Source organism: Eptatretus burgeri, chromosome 1 (genome assembly GCF_056783735.1).
Source record: "Eptatretus burgeri isolate ZD-2024b chromosome 1, Ebu_testis_v1, whole genome shotgun sequence".
Lineage (NCBI taxonomy): Eukaryota > Metazoa > Chordata > Myxini > Myxiniformes > Myxinidae > Eptatretus > Eptatretus burgeri.
The window spans coordinates 149935451-149953161 of record NC_140961.1 but is presented as its reverse complement, the minus strand read 5'-3'; the positions used below and the strand labels follow the sequence as shown (position 1 = coordinate 149953161).

Here is a 17711-nt window from a genome sequence, read left to right as displayed (position 1 = left end):
ATGACACTGGAGCATCTCGAACTGTGAAGCCGAGAAGCTGCGAAGGCGATAAGGGATGTAAGCGAGGAGCAAGGTAAAATGTGCACGATGTCAAAGATTCAAAACAATGATCCCCATACATCAGGGTGGTGTGCCTTCTCTCCTGTGTAGTGCCGATTGCACCCTGTTGGCCCTGTGTTCCTCATCCGCCTCAATCCTCCTGGCATTTGGGATCACCTCTCCAGGTTGCAGGTCCCATCATTGCTTTCACTTTCACCCCACTCTCACCATCACGTCCCATGGAATGTGACCATAAAAAAGTATTTTACCCCTTCTGGCTTTCTACGGTGCATCTCACCCCCAAAACTTACACACACATCCCAACTTTTTGTAATTACCCTTTGGAAAGAGCATTGTGCCCATGTATTTCTGTGCCCAATTCCTCACCTGGCCTGAGCACTACAGGAGTTTTTACACCACAAAGTCTTATCCTCGCTATACTGTTTGTAAATTACATGTGCTGCCTCCTCAGTATCATGTTTTACAAGAGGACTTACTCTAAAATTTTGCATTTACAAGGATAGAGCTAGATTACATGAATCACACAAACCATATAATTAATAAATGCTGTAGATACCCAGCCCCCGCATTCCACATACCACAGCCCCTTCCAAGGAATCCAAGGCTCCTGCCAACTTCTCCTTTGGGAACCTAAGATTCCTGCCAGAACACTGTCACACACCTAATTTACGTACCCAATAATCAGAGAGGAATGTGGGAGGCGAACTGCAGCTGACCTTAAATATTCCTCTTACCGTTCTAACCTCTTGGTTACAATTTTTTTTGCAGCAATCACAATTATGAACAAAAATTACACATAAAAGAGGTCTTACAAATTTCATCCACCACCCTCTGTTGAAGATGGTGTCCTTTGGGTTGGGAGAGAAGATGGCAAAAACACAAAACCCAGACAGGCCTACCTTATCCACAATTTAAGTTCACCAATTTAAGCCCCATCTAAATTGACGATGCCCCTCAATGGATGTCACCTACTCCAGCTGTCAGCTGAGCCCAAATTCCCAATTTACAAACTACTTAGCCAATTTTAAGGGCTACCCGCCCTCCATAGCACATATCAAGTCACATGGGACTGAGTGGAACATTCCCTTAAACACAACAGCATTTACCATTGCCTTGGAGTGAGATGTGTGAAGTGAAGTGAAGAGATGGCTTACCAGTGGAGTGAAGAGATGGAGGTGAGAGGGCAGTGGAGGGAGGCAGGTTGGTGGATGAGAGGGGGGGCAACTTTGAGAAGGAAGAGTGAGGGGGATGAAAGGTGGGAGAAAGGTGAGGGGGGGATTTTTGAGAGAGGTGAGAGGGAGGCTTGGAGGGAGAAGAGTGGGATGGTTGCTTTGAGAGTGAGAGTGATGGGTGAGGGGGGTGAGTTGGCACTGAAGTTGGAAAAAAAGAATGTTTGATGGAAAGCGAGCATCCATGGCAAACTGTGGTTTTTAAAAGTTTTAGGTCAGAGATGCGATTTAACATAATTCTTGATGGATGCAATGAAGGCGAATTCAGAGCATGGAGAGAAGAAGCGCTGTAATAGTTGGATTTTTTAGGCAAGGAATGAAGGAGAGGTCGAAATGAGAGCAGTCTGTTAAAATAGCAGAAGAGTAGTGCATTGTGAAACAGTAAAGAGTACCACATGTGTGAGAGAGGAAGATGAAGCATTATAAGATCGTTTTTGTAGTTAAAAATAATGTATGAGAGAGTTCAACAGATTAGGTCATGGAAGTGTAAAAAAAAAAAATCGAGGAAGAAGACGAGGAGGAGGTTAAGAGGAAGAAGAAGCAGAATCGGGAGAAGGTGAGCGTGTTGTTGTTGTTGGGTATATATATATATATATATATATATATATATATATATATATATATATATATATATATATATATATATATATATATATATATATTGTTGTTGTTGTTGTTGTTAATATTAATATATGAGAGCGTTCAACAGATTAGGTCATGGAAGTGTAAAAAAAAAAAAAAAAAATCGAGGAAGAAGACGAGGAGGCAGTTAAGAGGAAGAAGAAGAAGCAGAATCGGGAGAAGGTGAGCGTGTTGTTGTTGTTGTAGGGTATTTTTTTTATTTTTTTTATTTATTTTTTTTTGAGATAAGAAAGAGATTAGTTGGGAGAATGGGGGATGTTTGGAAAGTGGGGAGGATAGAAATTGAAGGTAATGGGGAGAAAAAACAACAAAAAAAAAAAACGATCGAACACCGAGTGGAACCGGTAGGCCTCAAGCCTAGGCCTAGGCCTCAAGCACAGGTAAGAACGTCGACAAAAATACTCACAAAATAGCACGATTTTTGAAACAAAACCGAACTAGCAGCACACAGTAACATGTAGGTGAGAAAATTAAACAGTTAAAATGGGACAAATAACAACCGGAAACTTAGCTTTGAGAACGTCAACAGGGAGCCCCAAAGGAGACCTCTCGCTGCTCTAAAACCGGAACCGGAACTCAACCGGTCTTCACTGCAGGCCATGGCATCACAATTACTTGTAGTTGTGGCTTCAACTTGGCAGTGGGGAAGTCATAAAATGTGGGGCTGAGGGTGTAGCATTAATTGTCTGCCCACAGCACAAACAAGGTCTCCAAATCTTTGATTTCCTCAGGCCCCTCCTTTGACTTCCCACCACCCAAGCACCACAACAGCCTTCCTTCATTGTATATACCAATGAAGGGTGTCACCCAAATGGCACTCTTTGGTATTTTCCTGGTCTTCAGGGGTCTTCCCACCACTTAGCCAACCAGTTTGACCCTCCTCTCGGTGGGGTTTCTATCCCAGTTGCATACTGGGTGACTGGGGATGTGGAATTTGGAGGGGACAGAGCGGTCACTCCTCCAGAGCTTCATCACCTGCAGACATGAAGGTACTTCTCTTCCCCCACTCACAAACCTTACACACAATGATATCTCCCCAGCTGCCATTCATTTTCCATCTGCACCTCCAGTACATGCTGAAAGTTGTGCTTCCACCTTCCATGGCCTGCATTCAATCCAACAATCACAATAAAACAACCACTCGTAAAAAAATATTTTATTGTGCACACACATGTTTAACCGTTTCCACCCGGTCCATGTCCCTGGCTCTCATGGGCACTCTTTCCCGTCACCCATACCAATTCCCCAAATCACAGACATATTTCCACAGGCAAAGCAAGGCAAGTCGTGACAAGAGCTAAAGGTAAATTTCACAATCTAATTACCACTGGGGAGCCTGATAAACACATGCAGCACCTGCTGCAGCCAATATTCTCATTATCTCATACCAATTAAATCCAGCACTCTTCTCAAACTGAAATCCCATTAATCACATCAGATTAACTATGGATTGAAGGTTATGCAGGCCTCTCTGGGCCTTTCCAAATCACTCCACAACTTTCCTCAGACTCTGCTGGTTGTCCTGTGGGCAGTACTCATACTTCTATCTGTTTGTCCTCTCAGCAGGACATCAATCAGCCCAGACTGCCAGGTCTTCACACGCTGGCTGTCCCAGAGCCTCAGAGAGAGGCTACTCAACCGCCTGCCTGAGCAGTAACCTCCTCAGGCCATTATTGCCCCAAAGTGGTTCCGCCACCAATGTGTGACTCGCAACACCTCCCCTAGTTGTCCTCACAGTGCACCCTAACAGGTGTCCAGGAGAGAGCACCTCAGTCCCCCAGAAGTCTCGACCATCTCCTGAATCCGATGTCCCCAGAGGACTGAGACACTTACTTGGATGGTGCCACAATTTACAGGGGATGCCATGCTCCACCAAACTCCCAATGGGGCCTGTGTAATACCATACCACCCATGGTTTGATCCCACATCCAAATTTTGGCAGTGCAACTCCACTGCCACTCGACGCAACGCAATCTTCAGGTGGGCAATTTCCCGTGAGGCCTGTCCCATTAACCCCCTCTGGTCCGAAGAGAGCAGCCCCGGGAACAGTTCCCTCCAAGGTTGCTCTAAAATAAATTAAAAAAAAAACTCAGGTCTTGCATGTCCAAATGTGGCTGCATACAATTACCCTGTTAATTTCAGGACTTTTTGTCCCTCTCTGTAGCCGCTGATGGCCTTGAGCATCTCGCTCTTTAAATCTTTCTCCATTGTCATGAGTTGCCAGCGGCTCACGAATCGCATTCCCCACTTTATCACAAAAACAAAAACATTTCAATTTAAATTGGGCTAATATCAACACAGGCTCACTTTGACCTGTCTCTTTCTTAGTGCCCTTCCACTAAACCTCTTCCTTCCCCTCCGCCCCATGGCCCGAATCACTCACCCCATCCGTGGAAGTTGACAAAACTCTGGGTTCTGTGTCGACCCCCACAGGGTCAATGTGGAATAACATACTTGAGATATTCCTCCTCTTTTCGCCTTCTCTATCATTAAAAGCATATCTATATCACTGATTAATTCCAAATTTTGGTTTGTCATTTTTAACATAGAACTCCAAGACAAGCCCAGGACTGTTTTATAGTGAACGGGATCTAAGACATAAGAATTTTTATATGATGACAGACTGTTCTAAAAGTTTCAAGCACATCAACCAATAACAATACATCAGTTGTGAGATACAAATCATGATATTCTCCAAGATTCTTTATATTAAACTTCTCCGAAACCCTTTTAGCTTGTGCATAATCTCTTTCGGAAATATCAGAGAAACTTTCCCTTGAAGGAAGTTGTGTTTCTTTAAACTTCTCAAATTAATCCATATAGTCATACGGATATATTCCCTTTTGTGATAAGAGATCAATCTCTTCTTGATTTGAGAAATCTGATTTAAGATTTGGGAAGTTTTAAATATTTGATACTAAGTTAGATTATGGAATTCACATAAACTTGTATGTGTCAACAAATCTGATATGGGGGTTATGGGGGATGTATGGATTGTTTTTTTGAATGAGATGTATTTTTATTCTGTGTGAGGAATGGCTGAAATATCTCCAGATATCTTTGAAAGTTTATTTATAAAAAGATGTGTCATCGTGGGTGTTGTTCTGAAGAAAGACAGGAATAAAATTTGGAGGCTTGAAATTAAGATTACAACGGGAATGAGCTGGACCTCGATATTTACCAGTAAAATAACAGTGATCCCTAACCTTGATGTCTCCCTCAATTTTCTCCTCACAAATATGACAGATACTGTTCTATCTAAATTCGTATTTCTCTCCCTTTGTTAATGACATTGGTTTATAGGTTTTCACCATTATTTCCCTTAGTCTTATACGGTCTTTTTCCAATCGTCTTACAAATTCCTCTGAGATTTCTTCTCCTCTATAAAGTTCGAACTTGTTGATTCTTCACCAACAAATGATTTGAAATAATAACAGAAACCACAAGGAGTATGTTTTTGATATTTATCAGTGTATGATTTATTTGGATTTGGAGAGACAGTATCTATCTTTTCAAGGATACTTTCAAAATCAGCATCTATCACAAACGGATGTTTTATATATTTGTTAAAATCTTTGAATGATATGTTTGAACCTGCTTTTGGTAAATTGATTACGGTTGATTTATGATTACTACAATATTTCGAATGTTGATTTAATCGTTCTTTTGTGTGAAAGGAGTTGACACATCTCTTACAAGGATACGTTTTACATTTTATCTTATATAGTTGTGATTTGGTTAATCTTGAGAAATTTTTAATGAAAGCGTAATGTGATTTTTCCTTTGAAGTAAAATGCAGAAGGTCAATGTGTGTTTCATCATTTTTATCGTTGTTTGAAATTTTTAATATCTGAACTTTGTTTGTATCCATTAATCCATATACATTAACAGATAGATTATTCATTTTCTCAAATTTAGGAATATCTCTCAATGTCATTGGAAACTTCAAATCTTTAACATGTAATGTATCCTCGTATTTCTTATAATGTTCACCCCTTTCAGGATTCCATTGTGGAGGATGTAAGTGAATAAGAACAGACCATAGAAAAACATTTATTATCTTTGTTTTGAATATTAACAACCGCTTTCTTAAGTTTTATCTCTTTTGGTAAATCAATACAAGAAGAAGCTTGAAGAGGATCTGATTTTAATGTGTGTACATCTAAAAATATTATTTTTGTGATAGTAAATCCCCGACCTACTACAGTGTTTTCAACATCTTGTTCTTGTCTCTGGAGTTTATCGTAAACATCTCATTATACAAAATCTTGAAATGAAAAGATAAAGCGAGGGTTTGTCCTCATATAGGGACGAGGTTCATCGTCTTGTCTTACCATTTTCAATTTTATTCCCATATAAAACTTATAAGTTTTCATTTCACTTAATGTGTTTTTAATTATAGTTTCAATACTGTGTTTAACCATATCAACATCTTCCATGATTGAAGATGGTGCAGGGTCTTGAAAAGGAAACAATCTTTTATCTTATTTTTGTACGTCCTTTAAATTCCCCATCAGTGTTTTCAATGGAGAATTTAGCTTCCCTTTCTTCATTGTTCTGGTGATTGCATGATTGAAGGTGTTTATTTAAAAAAAATTTAAGAATATAATTATCACATCTATCACAATGTTTTGTTTCTTGGTCAAGTGGAGATATTTGTCTGAAAAGATTGAATGTGTGTTTGTTGGTTTGAAGGTCTTTTTTATAATATTTATATTCGTGATTATAAACATCACAGTAGATTGTAATCACGTTATTTAAATAATAAAACTTTGCTTAAAATAAAATGTTCTTGATGAAAATTTCGTTTAATTTATGGGTGAATCTGTGCTTAAAACATTTTATCCTACAACTTTTTTCACTTAACAAATACAATGTATTAAGACAGAAAAGACAAGTTTCAATCAATCTCTTCATTTCTAAAAGATACTGAGAAATATGTCAAGGATGTAAAATTGAAAAAAGATAAATATAACAACTATTGCATAAGAACAATTATGATGAATAATATGAGTTCTTCAATTTCCTTCAGTGGAAGGGCTTTCAGTATATCTGGAAGCACATCAATTAAAGTATCTCTAATAAAAGTTTCTCCTCTCCTTCTGGTAATATATTCAAAACTAGAAAAAGTAATGAAACAAGAAAAAGTATGAAAAAAAAAACCTTTTGGATGAAGCTTTCGAAAGAAAAGATATGACTATCTGTGATATGCAAGGAAACATTTATATTTTTTCAACAACCCTAAAGATGTAAATCATGATGAAAAAATGGATTTTCTGATATCAGGTGAAATGACATTTCGTTCAATAGTAGTTAAGGATCATTTTAAAATGACCTTTAATATAAAAAATGGAGAAGTTTAATCTGTTAATGAAAAAAAGTATATAGATATCGATGGTAATGTTTGTTTTTAACTCATTAAATATGAGTCATTATTCAACTGAAGATTTTGAAGATTTTGAGAGTAATGACAGTTGTGAGACCGAGAGTTTGTGTTCAAGGGACAGTTATGAGACTGACAGTTTGTGTTCAAACGATAGATATGAAAGTAGTTTTATAGATGATTGGGAAAGTACTGAAGATGATCCCGAAGATGAATTTTAGTTCAAGTAAAGTTTTACTTTATAAATAGGCAAGATTTTGAGCCTCTTGAATTCCCTGATTGTCAGTTTGACAAATTTGAGAATTGTCCTGCGTGTGAAATCATGGGATTAAACACAGTCAAAAGCCTATAAACAATTTATATTCTGTAATTATCTTCTAATTAATTAAAATAAAAAAATATAAAAAGGAAAATAATTATTTTAGACTTCCAACAAAAATGAATTACTTAACAAGATTGATAATGAAATGAATGTAAAGTATGAGGGTGATAACACACCTTTCCTTACAATGGAAGAAACTGAACATATAAGAGAAATATTGAAAGGATTGTTGTTACATATTATTCATGATTTTCATTTTCAGGGAAATATCAACACAAGATATTGCATAAATAACATAATGAATTATCTTGAAATTAAACCCGAACTTAGGATAAAATATAGAGTTTCTAAAAAAGCCAATAATAAATTAAATAACCTGTTTTCCAAATATATAAATTAATGATTTTTTTACCCATTTGGGAAAATAAGATAAAATTTAACAACCTTAAAAATCTTCCTAATTCATTAAGATGTCTCATAGTTGGTTAAAGCGGATGTGTAAAAACCTGCTTACTTTTAAAGATGCTCCTTACTCCCAACTTTTTCGATTATGATAACTTAATAATTTTAACAATGTCGAGTTTTCAACCTGGATATCAACTACTCTCACAAGGTTTTAATGCTGGTTTTCAAAAATAAGATATAATCCGTTTATTTAAACTTCAAAACAAACAAAATGATTACAACTTTGAAGATATAATACAACTATTTTGTGATGCGGAGAGCTATAAAAAGAAATCAAAACCGATAACTTGTATTATTAGTGATAATACGGATGATATACCTTCTCCCCAAAATTTGGATGAATCAAAAAAGAACCTCGTTAACTTTGATGATTGTGTTAATGAGAGAAACAAAATGGTAATGGACAGCTACTACACAAGAGGGAGACATTCTTCTTGTAATTGTATTTATCTTAGTCAATCATACTTTCAACTCCCTCATCGTTTCATAATAAACAATGCTAATACTTTTATTTTATTCAAGTTAAATTCAATAGATATAAACAATTTTTGCAGAGATAATTGTTCTACATTATGTTGTAAAAAGGAATTTGGGGATTACATGAAGCACTCGACTGAAAAATATAAATATATTGTTGTGAAACAAGATGAGGTATTAAGGGATATATTTTTAATTTTATAAACAATTACATATATAAATGAAAACTATTATTATAAATCTTGTGGGTAAATCTGCTTTTGGAAAAAACTTTCATAAATCAAGGTTTGTTTATGGTACAAATGAGAATATTGAAAATTTACTTAAAAAAACACCCCATGATACGCATTGAATCAACAACAACGAGAGCAATAAGACATGGTGAAGCAGAGGGTAAAGATTATTACTATATTTCAGTGGAGGAACATATGTGACTGAGGAATGAGGGTCAAATATTTGAGGAGGTTTCTCTTGTTACAACAAAGTATTCACATTGTAAGAGTGAGTTAAAGAAACTAAAATCTGGTGGTCTTCGGATATTAGAAACTAATCCAGAAGGAATGAGACAAGTTATTAAATATCTGAGCGGGGTTAAGATTTTATCATTCGGTTTTGATGTTGATGAACAAACTCAATGCAAACATATGAAAAGCAGAGATACAAGAATTAGTGAAGAAGAAATTACAACTCGTATTAATGTTAAGAAAGAATTTCATGAAATACTTAAAGAAAAGGATTTATTTGAACACATCAACTTAAATGATGAAGAAAAGGAAAAATTCCCTGTTGATCTTTACAATTCATTAAAAGATATTTTCCAATAAATAAATGGATGCGAAAGAAAGAGCAATAAGATTTAAGGAGCATCAAGAGTTGGTTTCAAAAGTTGCAAAACAACAGGAAGACATAAAGAAGATGCACAGACAGAAACTAATGGGTGAAGATCCATTTTAAGGATAACAAGATAAATTTTTTAAAGCACTTTTAAAACTTCCCAAGAAAAAATTGTAGATGTTTCCACAGTTCCCACAAAAGAATATACTCCAAAAAAACTTCAAATGTTAAAAGATTTCAGTCAAATGATGGAGGAAGAATTCGAGCATGAAGGAGAATTAGAATATGATGATGAAGGATTATTTCAACAACTGGAAGAGATTAATCAACCCCTGATTATATTGTGAATGCTCTTCAAACAATGAATATTCAGCAGATTCAAAAACCAAAGCAGGACTCATTTCAACAGAACAACCAGCAATATTTCATCTTGTTCAAGAAAAGGTATTGATATTTAATTTTGAATTAAATTTCTTGAGTTCTGCTCAACCCCTGTTCAATTAACCCCCAGATTAATGTTTCTTCTCACAAAAGATGGAAGACAAGTTCAACTGTGAGGGATGAATCAAAGTATTTTGATAAACCATTTGACATGGAAAATAATGATGGTGGAGCACATACTGATCTGCTGGACTCTCTTAAATATAGGGTTAGTCTTTCTGGTAAAAGTAGGAAGAATGAGAAGGAGAAACACATAATTCAGGCTTTAAGTATCCTTGGTTAAGGTGTTAGTTTTCTTACAAATGACCCATCACAATTCGTTAATAGACTGTTATTGTTGTGAGACAGCATGAAGGCTGGAAATAACAATTATTTTAATGAAGCATCAGCCATTTTAGACCAGTTGATGAACACGAAAATAATTAATAAATGCCAATACAAACACATTTTATCTCATGTTAAATAAGATGAGAAGCACAATCCTTAGTTTTAATTTCACAACAAGAGACCACACATCTTCATTCCCATACCCAGTACAACTTGACACAACAAAAGAATACCAGGCTCTGTCCATGGAAACTTATCATACCTTATTTAATATAACCGAGAAAAATGACGTTTGTTTACAATCCAGAAAGTGAATACAAAACGATAACAATTTCACCCGGAGCATATGAGATTTCTCAAATATCTTCCGAAATTGTTCGTCGTATGAAAGAACAGGGTGATGAACCAAAAATATTGTTATAGATATTCAAAAACATACTTCAAAATCAAGGATTAAATGAAAAATTACTACAAGGTTGATTTCACAATTGATAATTCATTTCGAGAGTTATTGGGTTTCTCCTCAAAAAAGATTGAAAGTAATGGGACATTTGACAGTGATAATGTCATTCAAATCTCCTCAAGAATAAATTCGGTATTAATTCACTGTGATTTGATTGATGGTGCTTAGAATGATGGAATAAGAACATATACAATATTTTCATTCAGCGCATACTCAACCCCAATTGGTTATAAATTCTATATGGAACCCAAAAATCTGGTTTATCTTACTGTGTCAGGGAAAACCATATACAGAGTAAATTTTAGGATAACCGACCAAGAAAATCGTATGTTTTATATTCATGGAGAAACTATATATAACAGAATTCACTGACGTGAAGTTTTCCAACAAATAAATAAGATGGTTGTTATGCGGAAACACGTGTTGGGAAAATATAAAATAATTACAGGGGATGGGATATTCCTTTCCCTATACTACAAGGGTGAAGGTATGTATCTTGGTAGAGGATACTATAAACCCAAGAGACAAAGAGGTGTCAGACATCAATTTAGAGGTGATGGGATAATTGATACTCTCATGGGTATAGGTTCAACTATTCTTAATCATATAGACCTAATTGGTTCAACTGCTTCTGCTGTGGGAAATGCACGGGTGCTCTAAAGAGTATAAAACATGCCCAAAAGGAATCTCATCAACTACACCATAAAAGAAATTAAGAAAGGCAAAACTCAGTTGTCTCCTCAAGAACATCAGAAAATAATTCAAATACTTGGGTCAGGGTTTCAAAAGTTTTAACATCTTTTTCCGAAATAAATACAAGTATGGAAGCAATTGATAGTATCTATGATTTGGATTATACCATTGGCATCTCAAACTCCACTAAAAAACAAGATTGCTTCAAGGTAAATGCAATAACTGGAACAGACTGGAATGCAAATGGTACAAAAAGTTTTGAAGTAAATAATCAACAAACTTATTTGAATCTATCCAAAAGTTTTTGTTGAGTAAATTTACACTCACTAAGGCTGCGACTAACACAACCACGACACTTGTAAATGATTTCTAATGGAAAATGTTTGATAGTGTTTGTTTGTACATTGGAAAACAAGAAGGTGATGCGGTTGTTTATGTCTCTGCTGCATCTGAAATGATGTAACTTACACTATATTCATTCGGTGATAGAATGCGAAAGGGGGCTGTTGAAGGTTTTATTCCTGATATGTCAACGGGAACAAACACAGACCCTGGATATACTCAAATGAAAGGAATGTATAAGGATGATTCAAAAGAAGATAATAGTTTTACTGCGGCAGTTCCTTTTAAAGGTATATTTGGATTTTCTGATCATGATAAAGTTCTGTATGGTCTTAAAATTAGATTTCAATGACAAAGGAATGATAATGAAAATAGATTACTTTTGGTAACATTTTCATTGGTAATAGAAATAGAAAATAACATTTTCATTGGTAACGATGTGGTTGTCAAGGTCATTATCTTGTTTATCCCAGTTCTTTTCCTTTGCCCAGTAACCACACCACTCACTTAAATTGAATGGTATTGCCAACACAGGTATTCCAGTAACTGCTGAATGAGGTATCTTAGTACAAACCCAGCAATTGGTTTTATTAAAAGCCTTCGCATGTTAACGAGAAAGAGCCAGATAAGTGTTTATTCCATGTGGTGAACCCACTCTGCTCGTTAAGCTTCTTCAGACTCTGAATGCCCAAGGCTTAGTTTGGTGGGCAGTCTGACAGGCCCATTTCCAAAGAACATGCAAATAACGTTGGTCACAGACAGTACTTATCGGTTTAACAGACCAAGTACACATTGTACAACTTGCATTTAGTAGTTCAAATAATCCTGCAATGGAAAGAATCATCAAAGTTATCAGGAAGCAGTGTTCTCCTCAGGTTATTTTTGGCCGTGTGCTAGTTTGCAGTGTGTGGCATGGATCCATGTTGGTCTTCCTTTACACTTCACAGCTGTATTGGTAGTTTTCAGTATTAGAAACGGCCCACACCAACGTGCTTGAAGAAAGTTCTTCATTTTGTAAATTTTCACAAAAACAAAGTCTCCAGGTTTGAAGTTGTGATGATCAGATATGGTTGCTTCTGGCAGAGCTTGTTTCACCTGTGCATAAAAAGTTTTTATCGCATGATTCAGAGAGACACAGAACGTAAGCAACGTGTCGTCCATTTGCTGCATGTTCATGTCTTTTATAGTCAAAGGAGGTGAGTTCGGTAATCTCATTGGTCTTCCCATCAGAATCTCATGCGGAGATAAGCCAGTGTTTTGATTTGCGGTAGATCTCATAGTCATGAGAGCAATTGGCAGAGCATCTCGTCATTTTAATCCAGTTTATTCACAAATCTTGGCCAGTTTAATTTTTAGAAATCCATTTTGCCTCTCTACTGACTGCCCGCCGATTACGGACGGTACAGGCAGTCAAAATGTTGCTTGATTTGCAATAAGCGACACATCTCTTTCACCACTTCAGCTGTGAAATGAGTACCTTGGTCACTGGAGATCCTACAAGGTATTCCAAACCTACAGATGAAATTCTTCATCAACAGTTTAACCACAGTAATGGCATCTGCTTTCCGACAAGGGTAAGCCTCAACCCTTTGGAGAACAAATCGACGATGACTAAAGCAAATTCAAAACCGCAACATTGTGGTAACTGAACAAAATCCATCTGGATATGAAAAAAAGGTCCGGATGGAATTGGATGACCCCCTGGGGCCATCTGCACCCCCCTTGCTGGGTTATGTTTTTGGCAAATATGACATGTCTTACAATACTGTTCTGCAATTGGACTAAACCCTTGGGCAAACCACTGTCTCCCAATTGAAGCACTCATGCCCCCTTGCTAGTATGCCCGGCCCCATGTGCCAATCGAGCGAGCCAAGGTAATAGAGCTCTTGGCGCCACCACACGACCATCAGATGATCTCCATAATTTGGATTTATTTTCAAATTCACATCCTGCCAATATCCACAAATCTCGTTATTTAGCACTAACAGCTATCTGCAAAGTGTTTACATCGTCAATGGTAGGTGTCGCCTCTTGTCTCAATACACATTGTGATATTAAAAGAGCTCTGGTGTGGGCAGCAGATTTTACAGCTACATCTGCCCTGGCATTTCCCTGTGAGACGTCATCAGATCTTCCGGTGTCGGCTTCACATTTAACCACTGCAATTTGGTGAGGCAGAAGTATCACTTCCAGCAGATACGCAATCCATGCTCCATTCCTCACTTGCGCACATGATGATGTTATAAACCCCCTTTCGTGCCAGAAGGCTCCGAATTCGTGTACAGCACCAAAGGCAAAGCTGGAGTCAGTGCAGATTGTCACTATATGGCCTTTGCCTAAATGGCATGCACGAGTGAGAACGAACAGTTCTGCCTGCTGCACGGAGCAGCTCTCAGCCAATCTCCTGCTTTCGATTACTTCGTGATCAGAGCAAACAGCATAGCCTCTTAATAGATATCCATCAGGTGCACGTGATGATGAACCGTCGACCTAGGAATCAATGCAGAATTTTGGATTGGTGTGTCTCTCAAATCAGGATGGGGTAGACAAGTGTGGGCGATTATCTCCTCACAATTGTGAGGAGACAAGTGTGGGCGATTATCTCCTCACAATTGTGAGGATAACCATCTTGTACTCCTGGCAGCAAACTAGAAGTGGTTCAGCAGTGTGCATCTTCTAATCATAATGTTCGTGGGTGCTGTGAGTGAGAGTTCGTATGTCGTTGCTCTTGAAAACGACAAATGCTGTGTTTTTGTTTTGAACAGTACAGCTGTGACTGCATGCGGTATCAGGAGAATCAAAGTGTTTCCTGCGACAAGTGCTTCTGTCACCTGCACCGAGAGCAAAGCGGCTGCTACTGCCTTTCGACAAGATGGGAATCCTTGTGCTACCGGATCCAATTTAGATCCACAATCCACAGATTGTGCAAACCCCTGTCTCTCACATGCATACAAATGGAAAGGTTTTTCATAGTTTGGTAAACCCAGAGCAGGAGCCGAAGAAAGAGCCTGTTTTAACGATACAAAAGCCTTGTCTGCATTTTGTGTCCACACAAGTGAGCTGGGCGTGTTCGCCGAACCAATGTCCACCATGGGGCGCACTAAGGCCGCATAATCTGGTATCCACTGTCTGCAATAGCCGGTCAATCCGAAGAAACACCTCATCTGTTTAGCAGTAGTTGGCTTGGGCAGTTTTAATATTGCCACTTCACATTCAGGTCAGATGCGTCGTGTATCTCCTTTCAGAATATGCCCCAAATATTTCACTTCTTCTTGGCAAAACTGCAATTTGGCTCTAGATGCTTTGTGTCCTTTTCTGGCTGAAGCCCTCAACAGTGTCAATGTATCTCGTTCACATGCGTCTTTTGACGCTGAACAGATCAGCAGGTCGTCAACATCTTGAATCAGTGTGGATCCACAAGGGAAAACTACATCATCCAAGTCGTCTTTGAGAACCTTCGAGAATAATGTTGGACTTTCACAATTTGCCTGAGGCAATACAGTCCAAGTGTATTGCCTTCCCTGGTAGGTGAATGCAAACAGAAACTGTACTTCTTGGGCTATCGGTATACTAAAAAAAGCTGAACAAAGATCCACAACACTAAAATAGGTAGTAGTACTTGGGCTGCTTGATAGAATGGTAGTTGGATTTGCAATTACAGAAAAAGCTGGAATTGCCGCATCATTCACTACCCTCAAATCCTGTACGAATCTCAATGTCAGCTTGCGGGGATCTCTCACAGGTAGGATCGGTGTATTACATTCATTCACGATGGGAAAGATTATCCCTTGTCTCTATAGCGCTTCCACTACGGGAGCAATTCCTACTTCTGCCTCTGGAGACAAAGGGTATTGCGGTTTTTGAGGCAGTTTCTTTTCTGGATCTATATTGATCTTGATTGGCTGCATGCCTCTAATTCGGCCTACATCGTTAGGATGTGTTGCCCACAGACAAGTCGGGACTTGTTCGAGTAATTCAGGTAATTTTTCTGACCCATTTATTTCCGAGAGATCAGTCATCAGGAACACAGCTTTTACCGTTCTTTGACATTCTGACCAACAGTATCCATCTGCTCCATCGTGTTGTTGGCGCAGTGGTTAGGGCAGTGGCTTGGGACCCAAAAGTTCCTGAGTTCAAGCCCCGTTGGGACAATGAATTATTATCTGTATATGTATATATATATATATATATATATATATATATATATATATATATATATATATATATATATATATATATATATATATATGTATATATGTATACATATGTATATATGTATATATGTATATGAATATGTATAAGTATATATATATATATATATATATATATATATACATATATATATATATATATATAGATATATATATATATATATATATATATATATATCTATACATATATATACCAAGTCAAAAACACCAGGGGTTGACTCAGCCTGCCATCCTTCCAAGGTCGGCGAAATGAGTAGCAGTTGTACTGGGCCCGGTGTATGCCCCAGTTAGAATAGGTGTACCATATCCCTGTGTGTCGTAAGAGGCGACCAGGGTTGCGTCAGGAAGGGCATCCGGCGTAAAAACCGATGCCAAATCATTATGCAGACAACAAAACAAATTGTCATACCAGATCGGTCGAGGCCCGGGTTAGAGAAATAGAGACGGTTGAACCGCTGTGGTGACCCCTAATGGGAGCTAGCCAAAATAAGAAGAAGAGGAGTATCCATCTGCTCCAATCTTCCAAAGTCCGTTTACTTGGCTCGACTCCATCAAAGTCTCTTGTGATGCTTTCTTCAAAGAGGTTACCATGTGACCGATGCCCGTTTCTTGGTAACCTTCTGCAATCGCTTGAGTAATATGTGGTGTAACACTGGACGGTTGGTTCCACAATTTTAATTGTTCTCACGTGAGATGCACCTCCAGGCCAATCCCTTGCTTTCCAATCCAAATTATACCCAACACTAATTCAAAGGTCTGCTGTAATTTCGAGTGTTTCACTCGCATAGACGTTATTTCTTCATTTTACGTTGTAATCTGCAATGCAATGTAGTCGAGTCTGCAAGTATCGTCTGTCCATGCCGTGTTTACTCACCCAGACGTACATCTCGGATACGATTTTCTCCAAATGTGACAAATATTCCTGCAAATCGTTAAATGCTTCAAAATTAATCACAGTCCATTCATATCCAAGATTTTCTGTATTTTCCTGTAATAAATTCATCATAGTTATGTGTGATTCGTGAGGTATTTCTAAATATACTCCCCCAGGGGTATATTTAACTGTACAATTAAGCTTACATAACAGATCTCTCCCCAACTGATTAATTGGTATATCAGTTGCCATCGAAAATGCATGGTTTGCAGACAATGGTCCAATTTCCACCCGTAGCTGCTCTGTCAGTGGGATCGTGCAAGCAACTCCTGACATTTCCACTACTTTTACTTGTTCTCGCGATAATGGGGCGTCCGGGAAATCACTCTTTCTGAGCGCAGATTTGGTTTTCCCCCGTGTCGACGAAGAAAGGAATCTCTTGGCCTTCAATTTTCAAAGTCAATTTCGGTTCGTCACATGGTTTCAAAGTCAGGAAGGGTAACTCAGACGAAGTCGCTTCTTGTCTTTGTCATAAAACGAATGGGTTTTGGGGTTGAAATGAACCTTGAGATGGAGGAGGTAGAAATGAGGGTGGAGGGGGAGGGTACGATGCTGGGGGAGGAGGATGGAATTTGGTATGAGGTGCATTGGGTTGGGGCTCCATCCACACAAGATCCACCCATCCACACAAGCTCCACCCATCCACGCAAGCTCCACCCACACATCCACCCATCCACACAAGCTCCATCCATACATCCACCCATCCACCCATCCACCCATCCACACAAGCTCCATCCACACAAGCCCCATCCAAAGAAGCCTCATCCACACAAGCCCCGCCCACATAAACCCCACCAACGCAAACCCCACCCACAGAAGCCTCACACACATAAACCCACCCACAGAAGCCCCACCAACAGAAGCTCCACCCACAAAAACCCAAACCAA

The 17711-nt window shown here is 38.1% G+C and overlaps 1 long non-coding RNA gene across 1 annotated transcript in view; it reads left to right on the top strand.

The window, feature by feature from the left end:
• Nucleotides 1–2029: 2029 nt before the first annotated feature.
• The window catches only part of LOC147035737 (uncharacterized), a 29110-nt gene continuing 13428 nt past the window's right edge, over nt 2030–17711 (top strand). Inside the window, exon 1 of the long non-coding RNA XR_015062498.1 lies at nt 2030–2093. This is a non-coding gene — a long non-coding RNA (uncharacterized LOC147035737). The remainder of the gene's footprint in view (nt 2094–17711) is intronic.